This window comes from Conger conger, chromosome 15 (genome assembly GCF_963514075.1).
Source record: "Conger conger chromosome 15, fConCon1.1, whole genome shotgun sequence".
NCBI lineage: Eukaryota > Metazoa > Chordata > Actinopteri > Anguilliformes > Congridae > Conger > Conger conger.
Genome location: NC_083774.1, coordinates 34,549,196 through 34,569,555, shown reverse-complemented (window position 1 = coordinate 34,569,555; position 20,360 = coordinate 34,549,196). Strand labels below are relative to the sequence as shown.

The 20,360-nt window shown below is 45.3% G+C and overlaps 1 protein-coding gene across 4 annotated transcripts in view; it reads left to right on the top strand.

Moving 5' to 3' along the window:
- The first annotated feature begins 9,060 nt into the window (after positions 1-9,060).
- The window catches only part of LOC133111697 (transcriptional enhancer factor TEF-1), a 92,856-nt gene continuing 81,556 nt past the window's right edge, over positions 9,061-20,360 (top strand). For all 4 annotated transcript variants that reach the window (XM_061222239.1, XM_061222237.1, XM_061222236.1 and 1 more), the window contains exons 1-2: positions 9,061-9,254; positions 9,701-9,827. The gene's annotated coding sequence lies outside the window, so the exon portion shown is untranslated. The remainder of the gene's footprint in view (positions 9,255-9,700; positions 9,828-20,360) is intronic.

Here is a 20,360-nt window from a genome sequence, read left to right as displayed (position 1 = left end):
TTGCTGAAATGCTGAAACACACCAAAAACCAGTGGACATGAGATTCTTCTCTCATCGCTGACTGGGATGGGTGTCACAGGATCTGCACTCGCTTGGTTTTCCTCCTACCTCTCTGGTTGCTCCTACCAGGTGACTTGGAGGGGCTCAGTCTCTGACCCTCACCCCCTACAAACTGGAGTCCCGCAGGGCTCAGTTCTTGGTCCTCTCCTCTTCTCGCTATACACCATGTCTCTTGGTTCTGTTATCTCTTCCCATGGCTTTTCTTATCACTCTTAAGCCGATGATACCCAACTCTTTGTTTCCTTCCCCCCTGATACCCAGGTCACCAAACAGATCTCTGCCTGCTTGGCTGATATCTCTGCGTGGATGACTTCCCACCACCTGAAGCTTAACCTTGCCAAAACTGAGCTTCTCTACATCCCGGCTAAGTCCTCTCACTGACTGTTGAGGACTTTGTAGCTTCCTCCTCCCGTACGGCAAAGAATCTTGGGGTAACTCTTGATAACTGCCTTACCCTGGCTCCACAAGTATCATCCACTGCCAGAACTTGCAGGTTCTTTCTGTACAATATACGCCGTATCCGTCATCTCCTGACGGAGAAAGCCACCCAGCGCCTAGTCCAGGCGCTCGTCATTTCCCGCCTGGATTACTGCAACTCCCTCTTAGCCGGTCTCCCAGCGTGTGCCATCAAGCCCCTCCAGCTGGTCCAGAATGCTGCAGCCCGCCTGATCACCAGTCAGCCCAGGTCGGCTCATGTCACCCCGCTTCTCATTGGCCTCCACTGGCTTCCTATTGCCGCACGCATCCAATTCAAGGCCCTAGTGTTGGCATTTCAGGCTGCTAAGGGGGCTGCCCCACCTTATATCCAGTCCTTGATCACTCCCAGCTAGACCACTCCGGTCTGCCAGCTCTGGTCGCCTTATGGTTCCCTCACTACGAGCACCTGGCGGTCGAGCTGCACTTTCACGCCTGTTTTCCGTTCTGGTTCCTCAGTGGTGGAATGACTTGCCTACCACTGTTAGGACAGCAGAATCCCTCCCCCTCTTTCGACACAGACTAAAAACACACCTTTTCAAACTCTACCTTAGTCCTCCCTCCTGATTTCCCCTGCCCCCCTTTCTGATATCCCTATCCCGCTTGTCTAAACCCCCCCCCCAAAAAAAAAAAAAAATTGCACTCATGATGACGATATGTTTAAAACAGCAATTCCTATGTATTTTCCTAGTTATGGATGTAATGCTTTGACTTGTGGAAGAACCTATGCACTTGTAAGTCGCTTTGGATTAAAAGCGTCTGCCAAATGACTAAAAACACCCCTGGCCTACGGCCTACTGAAATTGTATTCATAGATACCCTAGCTAGGGCACGAGGCAGATTCATACGGTCACTATTCAGGGGTTATGGAGGAAAGGTGCCTGTCTTTAATGGAGAGACCACTGCAACACAGAACATCAAGAAATACAACGCTGACAGCACCTGCTGGTCTGGCAAAGTGTTCATATTCGTGTGTGAATCAATGACACAATCACAACCCAGGAGCAAAAATGTAAACAACTTGTTTCTGGCTATGATATTTCACACCAGATTTCACGACGGATAACCGTACACTTTTTACTTGTCTTGTTTGGACTCCAGGTCAGCTGTCTAGAGCGGGTATCATCAAATCTGGCCCTGGTTGTCTTTTCTCCCGGGTAATTAACTGAACAATTATGGCTACTGATTGGTCAGATTTTCTTCACTCCCAGGTAAAAGGAAGGAGGAAATCCAGAAGTTCTCTGCCTTCGAGGACCGTGATTTGACGGTCCGCAATGTCAGCGACCATTATTTTCGCACCTCTGTGCAGTAAGCTGGACTTGATAAAGATGTTGACTGAAAATGTAATGCAGTGGTACAGTTGGATGAACTTCATCAATGTACCTGATGAGACATCATTCTGCTGAATCCATCATGCCTGTCATTGTCTGCCTTAAAAATGAATTAAAAATGCCTTTGAATTCAATCCTCTACGTAAGTTCATAAAAAGCTTGCTAGCAATGTTGGAAGTGTAACATTGGACTAAAATCTGAAAATTAATCACTAAAATCAATATCATTTTGTCTCTTTTCCACCCCAGAAAAGAGAAGTATTTCTTTAGGAAGCACATTTTCAAGATGCATATGCTAGTGTCACATTTTCAGTTCCCTGTAGCGTAATCACCCTTTTCAGAGAAAAAAACAAGGTCTGAAGGAGCTCTCACTCTGTCCCCATGGTGGCCCTGTTCAGAAAGGCTTGAGTTATGTGTGGAGCATTATGATCATTCATGGCAGCTGGCACGTCAGCTACAACAGCCACCATTCTGAGCCATTCCCCATGACCTCTCCACACAGATGTATGTTCACAAACGGCCGTGTACTGTATGTACCATTCTTTTCAAATTACATTATACATGTAATAGTCACAGCACAGATGGTACAAAATAATTCAATGCGGTTCAAATGTACAGAGATGTACTGCTCTTTAGTAGTGTTAATGGCCACTTCAAGGCCTTTTAAAGCATTGCAATGCATCAAAAAGAGGGTTACGAACACAAGGGAGCAGTGAGTGGCTAGTGCAGCCCACATAAAAGCATCAAAAGGAGGAAAGGTTACGTGGAGATAGGCACTTCCCCTACACACCTGCGAGAGGTGGTGCAGTCCACATCCCTCCATTCCCCTGCACCGTGGTAAGAGCTGGTGCGTGGAGGCAGACACAGCGGCCCCCTACACACCTGAGAGCGGTGGTACAGTCTGCAGCCCCCCTCCTTCTGGCCGCGCTGGGCAGTGGGAGTGGAGAGAAGGCCAGGTGTCGGGTTCCTGACGCTCAGACCCCCCCGGGGGGCGCTGGGGCCTTGTGCCATGACTCCGCCCAGTTGTAAAACGGTTTATAGGCGGAGAGCCAGGGCCAGGAGCCGAAACCAGAGACTCTGCCTGTTTTGGGGTAAACAGTTTGCAAGCTGTGAGTCTTCACTGGCTGGAGTTCATGGCACAGAAGGAAAATAAGATCAGACGTGTGAAGGAATAGCCCTGACGATGCAATGCGTGCTTATTTTCCATGTTCTCAGTCGCTTTACCAGTGTTCCTATCGATATTATTAAACTATTTAACTCATGAAAAATAATTATTCTGCTGTAAGTGAATATTGTGTAACTTGCTTAATCATGAAAGGAATTCACTTTCACAGTTTTTGTTCGTCTTTCTTTATTCCGTTGACCTTTCTACTCACGTTCATATTGCAGTATAAAAGCCATGCTGTGTTTAAGCTTCACATTCTTCGGCACGGCCTGGGAAGTCAAAGATGTTTTCTGCCATTATGTGCTAAATGTAACCGCCAGATAAAATAGACAGGGCCTTCTGAAGCAAAGCTGCCCACTGTGCCAGCCAGGTCTGTCAACCCTGAATAAATATACAGGTTCAGACATACTATCTTGTCAATCAAGAAAATGCTGCTTTTGGATTGGACTGGAGTGGACTTCCCGCTCACCCCCAGCCCAGATGGGAAGGTGTGTATTGAGCCCCCAGGGCAAGGCTGGGAGTCTACGCTTTTTTAATCCCTGACATTAATCCCTGAGCCAACATCTAATTACACCGGGCCCAAGTGCCTCCTTTGCCTTTTTTCAGACGATTGTTGATTGTGCACTTTTTAACTTTTGCACATTCTAAATGAATGTTGGGGGGGGATAGTGAATAGTGAATATTTAACACTGAACTGATTGTGGTACGCAAGCAGAGCACCATATTTATCGTACTGGTTCAGCCTTGTGCTCAAGTGTCTGACAGCACTGTGATTCCGTAATTAGCCACCTCTTTGAGCTACCACTGATAGAGTTCAACAATCCGACACATGATTTGCTATTTGCTATTCAGGAGCAAAGTAGGGGTGGCAGCTCAACCCTGTCTCATTTTCAGTATTTATCTCATTGACAGGCATAATTTAAAATATTACAGATATTTATGTTTGTCAGGTGCTCAAGTGGATAATGAGCAGTGAATGAATGTGTCTGTCAATCCATTTCTTTGAGACTTTGCAAAGTGCTTTGTCATCTGTACTGAGAATACATATCTGATCCATGAAGGAAAGCGGATGGCTTCCTGACAAGCTTAATCTTGAGCAGGACCAGTGAAAGTTTTAGTTGCTTTTCTTGTTTAGTCCTGCATGGAGTTGTGAGGTTCTCCTGTGCGGTAACGGTCCACCAGACATAGGTGTTACTGATGTGACAGTAATGGTCAGGTAGATGCAGGTATGTCTGTTGTTACTCAATACTGGCATACCAAGATGATTTATTTTGTGCATGCCTTCCTTAATAACTAGGTGCGAAAAGAAAAGCCTTTTCTTTTTCTTTGAAATGACAAAGTAAAATAGTGGGAGAAAGGCACTGTAGCCCACTGAAATACATACAACTATCCAATTTGTTCTGATGTACCCATGTATCTACATATATATATATATATATATATATATATATATATATATATAGATAGATAGATAGATAGATAGATAGATAGATTATTTGATTTCTGAAGATTAGTAAACTATAATGCAAACCTAAGTCTTGGTAAACTTGAATGCTTTTTGTGTGTGATTTCACTGCTTAATATGGATTATACAATTCAGTATGGTTAGCTGCAGGGATATTATCTGATAATATCCCTGCAGCAACAACAGGAATGTTGTTAGCCTGGCCTGGCCCTATTGCTCACATAAATCAGGTGAACACACTTACGTTTTTTCCCAATGTAAGATGGATAAGGGCCTCAGCTAAACTAATCTAATGTAATATAATGTAAAATGTTTGGCCCATGACTGACCAGGTTGCCACTCTGATGACTCCATCTGACTCCATCAAACCTGAGGATGCTTTTCTTATAAAACCACAGTCAATTTCTACATCCCATAATTTTCATGTAGGGGGCAGGGCAATGGCCAGTTGACCTTTGATCATTTTGGAATAGGTGTGTGTGTGTGCGTGTGCGTGTGCGTGTGCGTGTGCGTGCGCGTGCGCGTGCGCGTGCGCGTGCGCATGTGCGTGTGTGCATGCATGCGTGCATGTGTGTGTGTGTGTGCTTGCGTGTGTTGGGGGTCAGACAAACATGCAGAAATTAAAATAGAGCACAAATTGCCATCCTGAATGGCTGCAGGTGGGCCAAATGAGACCTGCTTAGTCAGCACCTGAATAATGCAGATTCGAACAAGGACTTGTTTCTCCTACCTGCCATAGAAAATCTAAATTGGAGTGCATGCACTCCTCTTGGATTCTGAAACCTGAAGTGAATTTTTTTCACTTATGTATCAGCACAGCATTGGAGAACTCCAGTTCTGGAGCTGGAGAGGAAGTCAAAGAAACCTGAAAGACTGTGGGTCTGCTGGTTTTTGTGATTTCCTTTCAATCAGGAGCCAATTTAAGGCCTGGAAACAAGGTGTGCTCGCCCTTTAGCCAATCAATGACTTAAATTAAGCAATTAAGTGCACTAACACATCGCAACCCAGCAGACACAGCATCCCTGGAGGGTGTGAGTTTTTGATCCCTGTATTAGTCCATGGAGAGGTATTTCAGCTAGGGGGTGAAACCTAAAAAGAAAAACTTGGTAAAGCTGCATCCTGGGAGAATAGCATGGGATTTACAATACTCTGCGATCATTTAGGCTTGCAATCAGTATGATATTTTACCCTCCATAAAATTATTTTATTGGAAATCCCCTGTGTGTAAATAGATACTAAAACATTTTCAAATGCCCACCATTTTGCAAACACAATTTCCAGGGCGATTTATCTCCAGGGTAATGAGATAAGAGAGTGTCTTTCAGAAACTCTCATCCTGGCAACAATGCATTTCATATGTAAGGTTATGAACCATTTTACAACGTTGCATTACACAGGTATCGGGCGACGAGCTTCCTGGATACGCAGAGATAACGACTGGCCAAGAGGTTTTTAGCAGACGACCTGTAGCCGTCAACAAACCCCTGTGGTCCCCTGCTTCAGTGCTTCTGCTGTACTGTTGGGCTGCTCTTACCGGTTTATGACAAGCTTGACCAATTTTCAAAATGGGAAGGGATGAAACGTGCAAGGGAATCCTTCACGTTAGTCTGCAGATGCACAAAGACATGCAACTCCAGAGGAAAACTGGAGCACCGACAAGATCTCTCCTTCTGGTTTGCCTCTCACTCTCTCTCTCTGCAGGCAGACAACATGCTCTAACAGATACCACAGCCGCTGACTGATGTCTTCAGAATGAACGCCAGCCATTCAACTTCATAGATCCTTCAGCTTCACACATCCTTGTACCCTGTGCAGGTAAAGCCTCTTGAAACGGCTCTGCTTGTCCCGGCAAGATGGTGCATGTCGAGGTCTGGCAGAAGCATTAGAGCTGCGAGAATTCCTCCTGCGGTGTCCCACAAAGCCATCCCATGCTCCCCCACTGCCTCCCACCTCCCACCCGCGTGGATATGGAGCGGCCCACACACCCCACCCTGTCCCCCCCCACACCCCACCCTGTCTCCCCACACACCCCACCCTGTCTTCCCACACACCCCACCCTGTCTCCCCACACACCCCACCCTGTCCCCCCCACACCCCACCCTGTCTCCCCCCACACCCCACCCTGTCTCCCCCACACCCCACCCTGTCCCCCCCACACCCCACCCTGTCTCCCCCCACACCCCACACACCCCACCCTGTCTCCCCACACACCCCACCCTGTCCCCCCCCACACCCCACCCTGTCCCCCCCACACCCCACCCTGTCTCCCCCCACACCCCACCCTGTCCCCCCCCACACCCCACCCTGTCCCCCCCACACCCCACCCTGTCTCCCCCCACACCCCACCCTGCCCCCCCCCACACCCCACACACCCCACCCTGTCCCCCCCCACACCCCACACACCCCACCCTGTCTCCCCACACACCCCACCCTGTCCCCCCCCCACACCCCACCCTGTCTCCCCCCACACCCCGCCCTGTCTCACCACACACCCCACCCTGTCCCCCCCCACACCCCACACACCCCGCCCTGTCTCCCCACCCACCCCACCCTGTCTCCCCACACACCCCGCCCTGTCCCCCCCCACACCCCACACACCCCGCCCTGTCCCCCCCCACACCCCACACACCCCGCCCTGTCCCCCCACACACCTTGTGTCTGAGACAGGTGCTGTGCTCCATTGCGTATGATCATTTGTGGGGCCAGATCTCACCTGGGCTCCATATTCAGTCTCTCTGCAGAAAGGTGAGTTTGGGAAGTGTAATCCAACACTGGGACAGAGCTTGTGGAAGTCCCATGAGGATGAAGTGAACGCTTGATGCGTTTTTTTGCCCTCAACAGCACCCTGAGGGCGCAACAGCACCCTCAAGGCAGACAGCCATGTTTTGCTTGATGTTACTGTCCAAGTTAACCCTGTTGTACCCTCTAAACTGAGAGTTGCTCCAGTGCACCTATTTCAGTTAAAGATACAATAGGTCATTTCAGACTTCTAATGGTCAAGAGAGGAATAGCAACAACAATCACCTTTAAAACACAACACTGTTTATCCCTCCCCCTTCTCTGTTTTTTTAAATGAGCGAAACAAAGAGAAAAAACAGGTGCAAATCAATCTAAGAAATTCTTTTAAAAATTTAATGAAGGTAGCATACTGCTCATTTTCATCTCATCTTAGCCTTAAAAATCATATCACAATGGATAGAAGGCTATTTGGGTTGGGGAATTAATTTGGATAGCATTTCCAATTATACCTTGGTAGTGTATTCCCCATACGTACACAGCACTGGTAGTGTATGCCCCATACGTATCCAGCATTGGTAGTGTATGCCCCATATGTACACAGCACTGGTAGTGTATGCCCCATATGTACACCGCACTGGGAGTGTATGCCCCATATGTACACAGCACTGGTAGTGTATGTCCCATACGTACACAGCACTGGTAGTGTATGCCCCATACGTACACAGCACTGGGAGTGTATGTCCCATACGTACACAGCACTGGTAGTGTATGCCCCATACGTACACAGCACTGGGAGTGTATGCCCCATACGTACACAGCACTGGTAGTGTATGCCCCATACGTATACCACACTGGTAGTGTATGCTCCATACGTACACAGCACTGGTAGTGTATGCCCCATACGTATACAGCACTGGGAGTCTATGCCCCATATGTACACCGCACTGGGAGTGTATGTCCCATACGTACACAGCACTGGTAGTGTATGCCCCATACGTACACAGCACTGGGAGTGTATGTCCCATACGTACACCGCACTGGGAGTTTGGCCAGTTTTTTAGTCCTTTATTCAGACATGGAGAAAGGAGCACAGCTGAGGATCTAACCCCAGCCTCCTTGCGCTGCCCCACACGCAGGGGTTTTTGCGCTGAACTGCTGAAAAAAACAATTGTGTATGTTTACGCAGTGCAGTTTATGGGGGCGACATGGCTCAGGCAGTAAGAGCAGTCGTCTGGCAGGCGGAGGGTTGCCGGTTCGATCCTCTGCCCGGGCTGTGTCGAAGTGTCCCTGAGCAAGACACCTAACCCCCAAATGCTCCAGACGAGCGGGTCGGCGCCTTGCATGGCAGCCAATCGCCATCGGTGAGTGAGTGTGTGTATGAATGGGTGAATGAGAAGCATCAATTGTACAGAACTTTGGATAAAGGCGCTATATAAATGCCAACCATTATAATGCTGTGGCATTTTACGATGAGTAGGCCCACAGCTATGCTATGTCCGATTTTAAAATGCTTGTGGGTTTTAAATCATTATGTGATGTGGCATGCCAATCAACCTACTTGAATGACATAAATTCAAATACATAAGCAATATATTCGATGAACTACTCAGAACTTTCCAAAACCATGGTAAATTCTGCACATTTTTGGCAGCGTCCATTTGCCTATGGGCCGAATTCCCTCTCTTTTTTGTCTTCCTGAAGTTTGAATTCGGCGTCTCCTGTGAGGTCATCTCTGTGGATGTAGTCCCTCCTACCCCGGCTGGCTATGGGGTTTAGGATGACGCCACATTCGCTCCGCCCCAGTGCAAAGTCGGTCTTCGCGTTCATTTCATTCCTCTTCTCATTCCGAGCATTCTTCGCATCACTGTAGGTGCGCCGCCGATTCACGTACATACACCCGGCTGGCCCAGAAGCACAAGAATAACTTTACACAGTTTACAAAAAACTATATCAGCTCACATAAGGAAAAGAAAAGGGCGACATTAAAAAAACCAAAACAAATAATAACAGAGGTGTTTGAGGTAAGTTTGAATTAATGGTATGCAAAATGGTTGCTGATGGATAGCAAGTTTAGATTAAGTTGCGCCTGTCGTGTGTAAATATCAAATATATCCAGATTGAAGTAATGGTTGTTGTGACAAGAAGCAGCGAAGCTAGTAAACACTGGATTTATATGGGTTTTAGCTAGCGGTATTGTTTCTCGACGCTGTTGCTAAAGGGTGCTTTCACTTTGTCCATCGACTCACAGCGCTGTAGTCGTCTGACATAGCACGAAAATCTTTGACATTTTTCACATTTTTTGTAAAGAAGCCCAACCTTACGCGCTACTGGGCTGCAGTAGATTTCCGACACAAACCACAGCTAGTTCAAAAACGGTTTCTGATACATTTGGATGGGTATTCGATACAGAAAGAGATTTTTTTAAACAAGATGACGGATCAAATTGTTGCTGTTTTCCTCTCCGTAGCCGCTTCAGCTGGGAGTTGCAGATTGGAGTGGAACATTTTCAGAACTCAGCAAAAACATAGTATTCAAAGAAGACTTGTTGCACCCACAGGATACGGCGCGTTCCCCCCTCTATTGGCATCTATTCTGTAAGTATAGATTTTCCCGTTTTCCCATATTTACTATTTTGCGTTGAATTCCCCGAATTCCATTAACTTTGCTGAATTCTGTTCAGCTGGTCGAAGGTTTCTTGCTGCGAATGGATAGCTATGATGTTAAGGGCAGTTCCTCCCTAGTAATCTGATCTGAGATTTGCTGTTCTTAGTTTTGAGTAAATTTAATTTGCATAGCATATGTAATAGAAATTGCTCCCGATTTCCAGGCCTTCTTTTTGCTGAAACGGATCGGGTGGCATACTCGCTGCGATAGCAAAAGTTATTTAAGAACAACGAACGACATACAATTTACCTCTTTTCAAATTAAGTAATAGACATTTTGCACGGGTTGCACAGTTTGTGTCCAGATAGGCGTTTGTAAATGATTCATTAACTACAGCCAGGAAGCTTAAACAAAAGTACCCGCCTGTGATTTTGTCAATAAATGGCACAAAAAACCCCCCCACCAAAGACTACAAGTGTTGGGAGTGTTCGCAGTGTTTTTAACCTGTTGTTGGCATTTAAAGATCCTAAAATATTTAAATGAAATACATTTTCTGGGTACTTTTTCCCCCCACTGAGTGGCTAAAAAAATATTTGGTAGGTTACGCTTCACTTGCACATTTCAGATCGGCCTTTTCGGGATGCATTGTATTCCAGCAAAAGCAGGATTCGGATGTTGAATTGAATTTGTGTGTTCAATGTTGAGAGAACCCAAGTGCTACAATGTGTGCGGTAGTCCGCATCCGTTTTTCGTGGAACATTATGGGATCAGTATTGGCATACTTTAGATTTGTTTTGTTATTGAAGTTCATACGGTTGGACAATTCCTATACATTGTTGGATGACCGTACAGACAACTAGCGCCAGTAAAGTCACCTGATCGCCCGAATGTAGCGTATGTACAAGCACAACTGTGCTGTAGTAAGCAGAATACCATTGTTATTGGAGGCCACTTTTGTACAAGATTGTTCTTTCAAGCTGGTAGTTTTTTTTATTTTTTTATTGCACAGACTGAGAATAGGCTTAGAGTTCTTTTCAGATTATGGGTGTACACAGAGGCACATGTATTAAAACACAATAGTGTATTACACTTCAGTTATTTTATTGAATATTAGTGTCAACAAAGTCTGTTCATATTTAAGCGGGTGAATCCTTATTCACGACACTGCCTTTCAGGCAATAGTAACATTTTCTTAACAGTAATCTACCAAATTAACAGTTTGTAAATCTGGCCAGTATATGTGAATAGTGAAGCATCATATTTACTGGTTTAAAGAGTGTGTGTGTGTGTGTGTCTGAGTGTGTGTGTGAGAGTGTGTCTGCGAGTGTGTGTGTCTGCGAGTGAGAGTGTCTGTGAGTCTGTGAGTCTGTGAGTCTGTGAGTCTGTGAGTGTGAGTGTGTGCATACATTCACCAGTATGGAGGAAGAGCCCTGGAGTTCTGCTGAAGTTGTTCAACTTGCTGCCAGCTCCTGTTTCTGTGCCAGACTGGGATTCTGCCCCGAGAACAAGTTGCTCTATTGTGCGATTTGGGAAAAGACCTCCTTTATTGTAGTTAATTATTGTCGTCTATTTCACTGTGGCCTTTAAAAAAAGGGAGGGAGAGGGAGGGAGGGAGAGAGAGCGAGAGAGCAGGACGGCAGGCGGGTACACAATGTGTTGTTTGTGAACAGCCCTAACGGACCATTATCGTTTACTACAGTAAACAGATTGACTTCCAGCAGCAGACTTCATCCCAGGTCTGTCACGATGACGAGAAGTCAATCTGTTTGCAGAGGGGAAAAAATACCAAGGGGGGCAGCAATAGTGTGCTTTGTTTGGTCTTATGCAACTGCTGGACCTGTTGGACACCGGCCTGCATTGCATTTTCGAGGGCAAGAATAGCACATTGTCTGCCCTCCATGTTCTGTGTCCCCTCTGCCCATGCTGCTGCCGTTTTCTCCCGGAAAAAGCACCGTATTTTAAAAACGGCGATGCCACAACAACGGGGAGAAGGTAGAGATGGAGAGACCCTGACATTCTTGCATAATTTAACCCCTACATTATTTATATGAACCTTGGTGAAAAGTTAACAGATTTCCCCCAAAAAATCTGTCAGTGATGTGTAACTCGATAGCGCTGCAGTTTGAATCTCAAGGTCCTATTTAAAAAAAACAAAAGAAAAAAAAAGAAAACTTTGCATAATTAATTATATTTTTTATTAATTAAAATGGATGCCTGGCGTAGTGAAGCGGCTGATCTATGGATTTTAAAGGAAGTAGGATATTAATACGCACAATACAGTTGTATGTGTGTTAAGGCTATATTGTCATTACAGACATGAGTTTAATGCAAGCGTCCTGCTAATGTACTATAATAGTACATCAGTAATTATAAATGTTCTAACTGTTATACATGGTAAAATGTTCAGAGTTAAACCAATGCTGATTCTGATTTAATACTGATTATATTTTGACAACAACATTTCTTGGATGCACATAGATTTGGTTTGATTGAAATTAACTGTGATTATTTATGACACAGTGTGTCATAATTGGAAGATGCACACAAATAATAATAGTCCTGAAATGTAATTATCTTCGAATGAATAAAAAAATGACAATTCTACGCCGTATAAATACAATACAATGGGAGTTGTAGCAGACCAAAGCATTTTATAATTATTTCTTTTTACATCACCTTAATTATAAGAACCCAGAGAGCAGGGGAGAAATTGGTGAGCATTTTCCTTTCCCTGCTTAACTAGAGCAGGGTTTAATTAAAATAATTCACCGTAGCTTTTGAAGGAGCACTTGCAGATAGTCCTAACAGCTCACAAATGTAATTTGATTTGGTTTTGGACATCGGACAACAGTCAAACAGCAGACATGGTTATATCTTCCCGTTGACTAGGAAAGGCTTGTGTTGTTGTTGATTATTTTTATTTCTTGGAGAGTTAACCTTTACAGGTTATTAAAGCAGGGTAGTAGAAATCTTTTTCTCAGTGTAAGCAATTATTTTTCAGATGTGGGAAATGTTTGTTTAAAGCACGAGTGGATTTCTGGCTGTGGCAATTGTCACCCCTTTTCCGACTACCACTACGGGGGGGAAAAAACATTTGGAACTTCAGCTAGAATTGCACACTCTTCCTGGTTGGTGTAGATCAGTGCCTCTTTTCCGAAAAGTGTTGGTGGAGGTTTTTGCTTTCGCCCAACACCATGGCAGCTGATTCTGCTTATCAATGTTGTGATTGAAAAGCGTGAATAGTTAAATCGGGTGTTGCAGGGCTGGGTTATAAGAAAACCCCACGCCCACTCCGGGCCTTTTCGCATGAGACCGGGCACCCCTGGCTTAGGCAGACCGTTCACTTCCTCCGTTGAAGCACCGTGAACACAACACCGTGTGTTGCCCATTCTGGTGAAAGGCTGGATGTCCGTTGTGGGCGCTGCCATAGCCTAGCGCTGCCATAGTGTAGCTGCCATAGCATAGCTCTGCCATAGCATAGCTCTGCCATAGAGTAGCGCTGCCATAGCGTAGCTGCCATAGCATAGCTCTGCCATAGTGTAGCTGCCATAGCATAGCTCTGCCATAGCATAGCTCTGCCATAGAGTAGCGCTGCCATAGCGTAGCTGCCATAGCGTAGCGCTGCCATAGCGTAGCGCTGCCATAGCGTAGCTGCCATAGCGAAGCGCTGCCATAGCGTAGCTGCCATAGCCTAGCGCTGCCATAGCGAAGTGCTGCCATAGCGTAGCTGCCATAGCGTGTAGCTGCCATAGCCGCGCTGCCATAGCGTAGCTGCCATAGCGTGTAGCTGCCATAGCCTAGCTGCCATAGCGTGTAGCTGCCATAGTGTAGTGCTGCCATAGCCTAGCGCTGCCATAGCCTAGCGCTGCCGTAGCCTAGCGCTGCCGTAGCGTGTAGCTGCCATAGCGCAGCGCTGCCATAGCCTAGCGCTGCCATAGCCTAGCGCTGCCATAGCGTAGCGCTGCCATAGCGTAGCGCTGCCATAGCCTAGCTGCCATAGCGTGTAGCTGCCATAGCCTAGCTGCCATAGCGTGTAGCTGCCATAGCGTGTAGCTGCCATAGCCTAGTGCTGCCGTAGCGTAGCGCTGCCATAGCCTAGCTGCCATAGCGTGTAGCTGCCATAGCCTAGCTGCCATAGCGTGTAGCTGCCATAGCGTAGCTGCCTCCCTGAGCTCCGGGCCTCCTGAGGCTTCTGTACTGCTATATTGATTTAGACACGGTGACTCAGCAGGCTTTACCCTTTGGCGGGGGGAAGGCATGGATTCTTTCTGATTAGCATTGAGACATTTTCTAAACCGCCTTATTTCATCGATACAAAATATGCTATGTTCATCATTATTACATTTTACTGGGATGAGAGAAATATTATTTTGCTTATATTGGGATGGCACGCATTGGCTTTGCGTGGCATAAAGATGTAAGATTCTGGTGGTTGCTTTGGCAGTTTAAATTCTGATTATCATTTTCTCGTATCCAAACACAGCTTGAAATATTCAGGCTGCTTTTTTTTGCCGTTGTTTGAAATTGTGGAAGATGTGGAAATGGGGGAGAAACAAAAACTTGAATAACATTTCTGAGTTGTGGTTGAGAAAAAAAAAAAGAGAAAAAAAAGAGGGCTGTCTGTTGGGTTGTGAAACGGGTTGAAAAAGGACACTGAGTGGATTGAGTTACTTCTAGGAGTGGAGGATTGTGGGGGAATGGGGAGGAGAGCATACAGGAGAGGGAGGAAGAGAGGGAGAGGGACTGGGGAGGAGAAGGGGAGAGAGGGAGAGAGGGAGAGAGGGAGAGAGGGAGAGAGGGAGAGAGGGAGAGAGGGGGAGAGGGGGAGAAGGATTCATTGTCTCTCCAGGCAGAGGGCAAACAGTTCTGTCCTCATGTAGACGTCTGCTGCAGTTCTTTCATGCACCTGTAGGAAAAGAAAATGCAAATTTGAGCGTTTGCTCTCGTACTTGCAGGTCTGGAAATTCAGGCTGTGGACCATTAATCACGACGCCTGCCACTCTGGGCCTCGGCCGGCCCATTGTTGTGCCCGTGGCTCCATATGGCCCATGTATGCCTCAGATAAACTATCTGTTCATTTAGCTTATCAATAGCGTTTTAATATGCTTCATATTTGAATCACCAACTGTTTGGGCTCCTCGTAGGATGTGGGGGTGTGAGTGGTTGTTTGGAGTCAGTTTGGAGTCTGTCAGTTTCAGAATTTCACGCCGTCTTTACATTTGACTTTGCGTGAAGTGGCCTGGGCGTTTGTGTGCGTGTTTGTGTGTGCTGTTTGTGTGTGCTGTTGATAACTTCTAGAAAAACTGCATTGCCCCATGACCATGGCTGCATTTTGTTCTTTTCCGAGAAATGGCGATAATGGTGGAATTCTCTGAATTGTCATGAAATCCATGCCTTGTAAATACTTGAACATGCACACTTTCATGGAATTTGACTTTGAAACAAGGTCTTTTTTTTTTTTTCTTTCTGGTGAATGTTAATTCCTCCAGTAATGCCTAAACGACTTTCCCCGCCAATAAAATTTAATTTAGAATATAAAAGGCACAAGCACTTCCACCTTTCTCAGCCAAGTAAAATAAAACCATAGACTAGCTTGAAAATGAATCTGTGTACTTGAAAAGTCTGCGTTATGTTCACTCATACATGCTGACTTTTCTTGAGGTTCCAAATAGAAAGACATTTTCTTTGGTCTGATGTGGTTCCCTGAAATGCCGTCAGATTTCCTGGCAGAAAATATTTCACAGAAACCAAAATGGAGAGAAGGAAGATTCTTAGTTTATTAGATTCATTGTTTATTGCTCTTGAAATCAGTTGGGATTTCACCGATTTGTTAAATAGTCTGAACGCCCAGTATCTCAACAAATATGAACGTATGTGTGCTTTGACAGATTTCTCAAACATAAAAATGGCTGAATGCCATCTCATCACAGATAATTTGAATATGTCTTGGTTTTTGTGATTGGCTCTTTGACCTGCAGTTGTGATGCATGTTTTTTATGTTTTTAAGGTGTTTTGTACGAAGTCTCCGAAGCGTTTTGCACGAAGTGAACATGATCAGTGTGCTTGTTAACTAAGACCTAAATGTGTGCATTAAGTGCATTATGGGAAACATAAATTAATATTGTTTTGTTTACAGGCTGAATATGAGCATGCTAGAACCTTATATTTTTATTGGACGTTGAGGTATTGCTATTCGCCTATGTCCTGATGCTACAATAATGGGAGTACTTTTTAAAAATTAGGTCACATAAAATTAGTAACTGCTTACTTTCCAAGCTTTTGCTAACTTTTTTTTTTAGGCTATTGTAAAATTCTGTTACTATTTCCAATAAATAAGTTCTGCTTTCTTGACTTTCAAGGATGTAAATCTTTGAATTTGATTATCAGATGTATTATGTTTCCTATGTAGGTTAATAATATTTTACCATGTTTGGTTTAATTTAACTGAACGACAACAGAAGAGGTTAACAGACCTGCTGCTCAAGGTCTGGTGCAATCAAATCAAATGCATCAGCGTAATTTTGATTGAGTACAAACCTCCTTTAACCATCATCATTATCAGTTAGCGTTTACCCCAGGAATGGCAGGAGAAAACTTGTTATGCTGATTGCTACATACTTAATATTTTGCAGAATTGTTGACTCGATTAATTGCTTGTTAGAGCCGTAATAAAATTCACAAAGCGCTTGGTTGTGTTTTGTGACCCTTGACCATTAATGCCTGATTTTGACTGGACAGAAATGTTGAATGCTGGTCCAGTCTGATTTTTGCTGTCGTTCTTGCATAACATTCGCGTATCTCGGACTTGAATGGGCGACAGAATAAAGGCTACATTTTATGCTGTCAGTTGTTCAACAATGTGCTTCATTTCTTACCGTGTTCTTTCTATAAAACAAAAAGAAAAGAAATAAGAACAAACATTATTTTTTTTTTGCATGGATTACACTTTAGCAGTGTTTCGTCTTGAAATGAGATTTAAGATTCAGATTTTTTTCTCTCAGACAGAAAATATTAGCGCTTGTTTTAAATTGCTGTTTGCTTGACAAGTTAAATTTTCTTAACCCATAGGCAAATCTTGACGTCTGACTGTCTTGTCTCACTGGCAATATTTTGGTCTTATTTAGCAAAAAAGTAAAACCTATTAGATTTGAAGTCTCAATATGGGATTGACTTATTTTGTGTTTGCAGAGTAAGTCCACTGCAGACAGACAGGTTTTTTTCCTCTCTCCAGTTCAGGGTGTTGATTTTCATGCGAAATGATGAAAATGGCAGGTAATAGCAGGTGAAGCTAACCGTGGAAGCGGGGGAAAGCGAGATTTTGCAGATGGCTTCAGGGCGCATGCCTAAATGCGACTGCGAGGTCACGGCTTATATGGGAGATATTTGCTAACCTCAGAAAATCATGTTATCTTGGTGAAAACAAAAGGATACGAGCAGGGTTTTGTTTTAGCGGGGGCTGTTTTTGCTCCCCTCGTTCACTTACTGTGTCCTTTAAGCAGTAGAAACTGTTGTTGGGAAAAATACTGAATTCTGTTAAAGGCCCATGTATGTATATGCAATTATTCTACACTCACTGAGCACTTTAATTGGTAGACCTGTACACCAGCTTGTTAATGCATTTTACATAACATAACATAACATAAAAGCATGGAGATGTGGTGAAGAGGTTCAGCTGTTTTTCAGACCAAATGTCAGAATGAGGAAGAAATGTGATCTAAGTGCCCATGGAATGATCGTTGGTGCCAGACAGGGTGGTTTGAGTATCTTAGAAACTGCTGATCTCCTGGGATGTTCGCACACAACAGTGTTCAAAACCACCTTGTTGATGAGAGAGGTCAGTGGAGGAGGAGAAAGGTGACAGTAACACGAATAACTGCACATTACAACAGTGGTATGCTGAAGAGCATCTCTGAACACACGACGCGCCAAACCAATAAGTAAAAGAATAGGTCTAAAATAAGTGCAAACTGGGTGTATTTCTCACACATTTCTTACGGAGGATGAGTAATGTCATACAGGTTGTTTAAGTGGCTACAAGGCATTCCTTCATCTGATATTCAGTGTGTGTGTGGGGGGGGGGGGGGGGGGGACTTTTGTAGTCGCATGGAGCCCAAAGATGGAGAAAAAGAGCAGTGATGTGTAATTCCATTTGGGAGCCGGCCTGTTGGTGTAGCAGTGCTGTATTGGGGGGTAGGAGGAGGGGGGTGTTTTTACAGTAGGAGAAGGCCCGGTCCTGTCCTCTATGCACAGCACGCACTGGGGAGGCCACTCCATGGCTCCACTGTGCTCTGGGCGGGCGGGGGGAGGGAGGAGGGAGGCGGGGCCGGTCTGTAACCCTGCCCTCGGGTGCCCTGAGGTAAACCCTGCGTCACAAAGGGAATTTTTGAGTACGGTCGGCGGGGCTCTGAGTGCCACCGAGGGGGACGAGGCCGGCGTGGCGTCGCCCGCGTGACCGGAGTCAGCCAGCCTCAGGGCTGAGGCCATGATGCCACTGCCAGCTCCCGGCGCTCCACTACCGCCCGAAACGCTCTCCTTTACTCCTTTATTTCTGTCTCCCATTTTATTTTCAGGTGCGCAGTTATCACAGACGGTTCATTGGTGTATTCACTGCTCTCTCTCACTCCCTCTTCCTGCCTCTCTCCCTCTCCCTGCCTCTCTCCCTCCTTCGTTTCTCCCCGTCTGTTGTTCCCGGGTTCCTGTTTGTGCTTTTACTCGCTGAGATCCCGTCTGACGAGAGACCTTCCAATCTGTGGGGAGGGGTTTGAACCGGAAAAACGACGACAATTCTCAGAGTTGTGAGAGTCGGCCGCGGCTACGCTGCCAGACGTTGACAAAAGCGGTCACCCTCCGGTGCCTCGTTTTTCAGCCACACGCGTCATTTCCTGGAAGATGCCAGGAAAGCATCACAGCTAATTTCTTTGATGGCCGTTCGCGTTTCGCTGCACATATGGGGGACCGAAATGAGATCAAATGGCCTTATCTGCTGCTGAAAGGGAATTGCTGGACACAAGTTTTGCTGAATTGTTAACATCACGTATTGGAGTAATTACAAATGCGGTTCCTGAGGTGGTTCTTGGCGGGAGACAGATAAAATCTCTTCCTTGGCGTCTGCAAGAAGCTGTGCTTTGAGGGCTCAAGCTTCAGAACTTAAAATAATATCAATCCCATGGTGCATTTTGTATTCAGATGGTGATGTAAAGAAACCACAAGTGTATTTCCAGATGTTTGCCTCTGACTGCTTACAGTATTTCTTAGGGGTATTAAGGACATTGCCATAAACGGCTGTTTCATAGACTCCATTTCGTAAAAGAAAAAATAGCCAGTTAATACAGTTACCACTTGCTACTCCATTGGCTCAGTAGCAGAAGATACTGACTATGTGACTTTAGTCATTAGTGTCATAAAATGTTCTGTTTTATTAGCATTAATGTCATAGATGTCCTGTTTAATAGAAGATGTACTCTAGAGCAATCAAATGGTGGAGGCATTTAGTTGATATTTCCAGAATGTCTTGGTTCTATATTTATGCATAATCCATTAAAATTATGATGAAAGAAAAAAATATGAATTGAGGCTACTTGCTCACTGTTACTGAAACACTTACATAGCAAAACAAACCACTGCTATGGCCTTTTCGGTAATGGGCTCATAATTAAAACCGTATGCCAACCGTAATCCGTTTCTCGGAGGAAAATAATGTAGATACAAATGGTGTCCTAATGACCTTTAATTACAAAAGCATTGTTTTTTCTTTTGCCAGAGAATTGTTGGGACATTTTATTTTTTTGTTGGAAAGTTTTTTGTTTTTGGAATGTGTTCCAAACAGGGAGCAGATCCTGTGACCTGACACACGGTCAAATACACACAAACACACACACAAACACACACACACAAACAAACACACACACACACACACACACACACACAAACAAACACACACACACACACACACACCACAACACACACACCACAACACACACACACCACAACACACACACACACACACACACCACTACACACACACACACCATTACACACACACACACCACTACGCACACACACACACACACACACACACACACACACACACACCACTACACACACACACACACATGCACACACACATGCACACAACTACACACACATGCACACACACACACGCAGACACTCACATACACACAGACCCGCATTTGCGCACACACACACACACACACAAAGCAATATCTAACCCATGAATCACTGGATGAGTCAGTTTCTGAAAGCAGTGCAGAAACCTCAGAGTTGGCCTCTGCCAAAAGCAGGAAATCCAGGCTTCGGCAGCTTCCTTTCCCAGCGCCCTTCTGCGGTGGCACTGCCGGTCCCTCTCACAGCTCTCCTCTAATATCCAGCAGTGTCTCACCTGTAGAACGAAGACAGCGGGCGTTTAATGCACCACCAGTCGGAATTCGTAGTCCCCGACCCCTGTACGACAAGCGGTTTCTGTGGTACTGAACCAATAGACATTACACAGCACCCAGGCTGTA